The sequence below is a fragment of the Zingiber officinale genome, chromosome 4B (assembly GCF_018446385.1).
Source record: "Zingiber officinale cultivar Zhangliang chromosome 4B, Zo_v1.1, whole genome shotgun sequence".
NCBI lineage: Eukaryota > Viridiplantae > Streptophyta > Magnoliopsida > Zingiberales > Zingiberaceae > Zingiber > Zingiber officinale.
In genome coordinates, this window is record NC_055993.1 from 112,855,708 (window position 1) to 112,860,251 (window position 4,544).

The window sequence follows — 4,544 nt, forward strand, 5'->3', positions numbered from 1 at the left end:
CTAGGGCTTTCACCTGGCTTCACTCACCAGGACTTTCACCTAGCTTCACTCACTAGGGTTTTCAATCTGCCTAGCTTCATTCACTAGGACTTTCCTTCTACCTGGCTTCACTCACCAGGACTTCCATTCTACCTAACATCCCAGTTAGGACTTCCCAGTCAAGTATCCGGTCAACCTTGACCTACTTGACTCTTCTTCAATCAATTTCTTATTGTCAAACATCTAAACTCAAACCAAGACTCAGCTTGGTCAACCAGGTCAACCTTGACATGAGGGATGTTGCACCAACAAATTTAAGTTAATTAACTCTAATTTAATTAATTAAATAAATACTAAATTATTGAATTGAGTTTAGTAAATAATAGTTAATCAATATTGATAATAATCAATCAATTATTTTGAGTAAACTATCAATCCAAAAATGAACTTGTTGTAGGATCGTCGCTCATGGGTTTTCACGTTTTTTGAAAGACACAATCGAGTAAACACAGTAGCATTAAAAGTAGAGGAAAACAAACAACGCTAACACTACGCCAAGTTTTACTTGGTTCGGAGCCTGCGACGACTCTTACTTCAAATCTCGAACGTGAGAGTGTTTTCGTCGGACAATCACTAATCAATTAGAAAGTTATAAATACAATTTAATTTAAGTGCAAGTAACTTGAATAATAAAAAAATAATGATAACTTAGAGGAAGACATCTTTAGCGTAGTTGTCGTCAGAGCAACTTTTGGGCATCGAAGAGACCTTTTAAGAGCAACGCGTAGGAGCGGAAGTTATTTGAATTGTTGTTCTAAAGCCGTTGGTTGAATCCTCTTTTTATAACCCACTTCGGGTGCTTGGATCCCTCCCCGGGTGCCTCCACAGGGCTGACGTGGCAACACCTTGTCGAAACTTCATCTGTCAAAACTCATCCATCTCCGGGCTCTCGGACCAGTTTGTGCACTTGAACTAGTGACATGGGTTTGCCAGTCGAAGTGTGCTATTGTAGGAAGCTAAGAAGATGGATTTTTGTTGATTCGGGCGCATGGACCCGTCCGGGCGCTCGAATTGTCTAGGTGCCCCGGTGACGAGGGCTGGTCACCCTCTGTGCTCCCTTATACCCACTGCCTAAGGCACCTAAAGAAACTAAGGGCGGTCAGAGGGCTGGGTACCTAGACTCAGTCTAGGCGCTTGGATAATCCTTTTCCAACATCTTCTTCTTTCCTGCAAAAGTGTTAGCATAAAGAGCATATATGGAAATTAAAATAACAACTTATTTGACAGTTTTCGGACTGTCCAAGCCTAACTTTGAGTTTCGTTGAAACTTTAGGTTAGACCGATGCTTACTATTCCCTCTATGGGAAAAATATCCTTACCTACTCTTAGGAGAGTTACCTTTTTCCAAATCGGTCCTCCAGACCATCTAGACTTTTGCTCAGCATCTGAGACTTTATGACTTTTCACTGGACGTTTGATCATCGACCCGTCTAGTCTTCCGCCTAGTGCCCACGACCCCCAAGACTTCCACCTAGTGTCGTCGACCTTAGGATTTCGTCCGATGTCCTCGACGTGCCAATACTTTGCCTAGTTCCCTGGACCAGAAGTTCATTGCCTAACTGCAACTAAGACTTTCCATTTACCTAGTATCCACTAGGACTTCTTTGCCTAGTCTTAACTAAGACTTTTCTGCACACTCAGTTAGACTTGTTAGAACAACAATAATACTTAACTTAGAATCCTTTACCATTATCAAAACTCAGATTCGATCATCTGGTGCTTCTTACATAACACTTATTTGTTAATCCAAATTAAATGCACTTAATTTGAACTTAAAAATTTAAACTTAATTCTAACTTGAAAATTTGAACTTAACTTATTTTTAACTTACTTAATAAAACATAGTAATCACTTGTTTCATTTAGCCTTAAATTTAATATTAATTAACTTAATCTCAGATTAATTTTTCAAGATTAATGATTAATTTAAATGATTTTATTTTAATTAAACTTAATTAATAATTAGAATGGAATAGGTAGAGCTCCTTATAGCTAACTAGTTTTTCAAAATAATATATTTTTTGAAAATTAGTGTTCATAACACTAAGTCTTTTAGACACTCAAGTAGAGCTTCTTGAAGCTAGCAAAGATAACCAAAAATGTCAGATTAAGGGGGAGTGTCAACTGGGAGTATCAACTTAAGGGAGAGTGTCAATACTATAAGAAAATTGGGTGGTATTTTTTTTTTAAAGACAATACTTTCTTTAAAAAGGGTTGTCTTTTTTTTTTACAATACTTTTAGTGAAAAGTGTTATCTATGTTTTATATTTCTTATTAAAGATAATACTTTTTTAAATAAGCATTGCCTATTGGTGTTTGTTTGGGTCAAAATAACGCTTTTCAAAAAGCGTTGTTTATGAGCATTTTTCTAATATCTTCAAATTTTAACAAGTATTGTCTACGCCACCTAACTTCCTCTGCCAAAAATCTCCCTTTGTGAAAACTCCACAAAATTAAAACCTAGCCTCCAAAACTTATCTCCGCCAAAACACCATGAAAACCCATCTCCGTCGAAGCCCTCCTCTGTGCCGCCCCCACCTAGCCTCCTCCGCCACTCCTCCGTGCCGATTGCGACCTACCCTCCTCCGCCACTCCTTCGCGCCATCACCTAGCTTCCTCCGCCACTCCTCCGCGCTGCCTATGACCTAGCCTTTGCCACTCCTCCATGTCGCCCGCGACCCAATCCTAACCCTTCAAAGCCACCAAAGTTTTCATGCCTCTTCCGACACCCCCACCCTGACAATCGAGGACTCCTTAAATGTCTCTCGGTTCTGACATCTTCGATCACTTCCTCGCCAACCTCACTTCCCAAATCGTAGCTAGAAAGTCTCACGCACAGTCAACCAGCGCAACTTCTCAGGAAAAAAGTTCAATTTTTTTTTTGGATTTTTCATCATCTGTCACTAATTTCATGGATTGTTTATGGTAGGAGCTTGGTACTCGTTGCTTTCAATCGAAGGCCGACTTTCTACTTGGAGTTGTTGAAGTGCAAGGGAGTAGACACAGAACATATGGATATATGGTATGTATACTTACGGAAGGCCTTTCCCACTACTAGAAATTTCATCTATTATGATACTTTCTTAGTGTCATTTAACTTAAAAATTTTAACGGTACTTTATTAAAATGGATTACTTTTAAAAATAAAATTTCATATCCTTTATATAAATGTCATTATACTATAATATACGTATATATCAATAAATAGATTAATCAAAGTTATTTACTTTGCTTACCCTAAACTTTCCCAACTTCTCTCTGCGGCAAAATCTCTGCTCGCCAGGTCAGCCAGGCAAAAGGGGCGGCTGCACGCAAGGCAACTTCTCCCTTAGTATTAGGGGTGTAAAAAAATGAATCCAATCTAATGATCATATTTAAATCGATCCAAAAAAAATCAAGTTCAGATTAGATATTTTCGAATTCAAGTTAGAGGATTAAAAATTTTCGGATTAGGTCGGGTCGGATTGACCCAGGTTAATCTAAATATAGGTTTAGTGGATTTTTTTTCAGATTTACATCGAATTTTATTTTGAAAATTAAGATATTTTTATGTATATTAATATCATGTTTGTATGATAATGATGGAGTATTGGGATAAAAATGAAGAATTATAGGAAAAATAGCAAAAAAAAAACCTTTTTGAATATGATTTTCGAGTTATTCGGGACAGGTTTGGGTTGGTCGGATTCGGATTTAGGGGGTTTGGGTTAAGCTCAAATTCGGATTTGATTCAGGTTAGGTTAAAAAAAAAATTCAATCCGATCTAATCTGACCCGATCCGACCCACCCAATTTATCTCTCTCTATTTTTTTTTTTATCTTATTCAGTAAATATATACTTCTATCAACGAAGAGTGAGCGCTAGTCCGTGAGGCAACAAGGAGCATACTTCTGTCAACGAAGAGGAGGCAGTGAGCACCAATCGGTGAGGCAACAAGGGGCAGCTGCACACGAGGTGGCAGCTACCCCGCTAGGCAACAAGCTACTGCTTCGAGTGTGGCAGGCTCGCGAGGCGGCCACCGCCTCGCCAGGAATGATCGGCCGCCTCATGTTGTTGAATTTTAAACAAAGCCCGTTGGCTTTATAGATATTCCATTGATAGATAAGTAGTAGCAATTCAATATGTTTCATATTTATCTTATTTTGCTCTAAATGATATGTCGTAGTCTAATCCTTCTCCTGATAGAGTTCAAAATGCACTGAATGAAACTCTACTAATGTCTTTATATAGACGAAATGGAAGTGATTTCTGTAGTAGTGCACTTCCCAACCCTACTTTGTTTCTCTTTCTGCTGTTTTACCTTTGTTTCACTGCAATATGTGGAATCTAGCTATTTACTTATTTAATTTTTTATCCTTTATGTTTGTAATGAAAATGCTCTTCATGTTCATCTCAAGTTGATAAGGACTAACAATATACTCAGTGTTTGGTGAACATTAGTATAGTAGACTCAAACTATCTTTGGAACTTGGATCAAATTAGAGAAGAGATGAACATTGAGATTTG

At 38.1% G+C, this 4,544-nt stretch overlaps 1 long non-coding RNA gene across 1 annotated transcript; it reads left to right on the forward strand.

The window, feature by feature from the left end:
• Positions 1 to 2,446: 2,446 nt before the first annotated feature.
• On the forward strand, positions 2,447 to 4,178 carry LOC121976082. Its single transcript, XR_006110506.1, has 2 exons — positions 2,447 to 3,060; positions 3,866 to 4,178. It is a non-coding gene; the product is annotated as an uncharacterized LOC121976082 (long non-coding RNA).
• Positions 4,179 to 4,544: the final 366 nt, after the last annotated feature.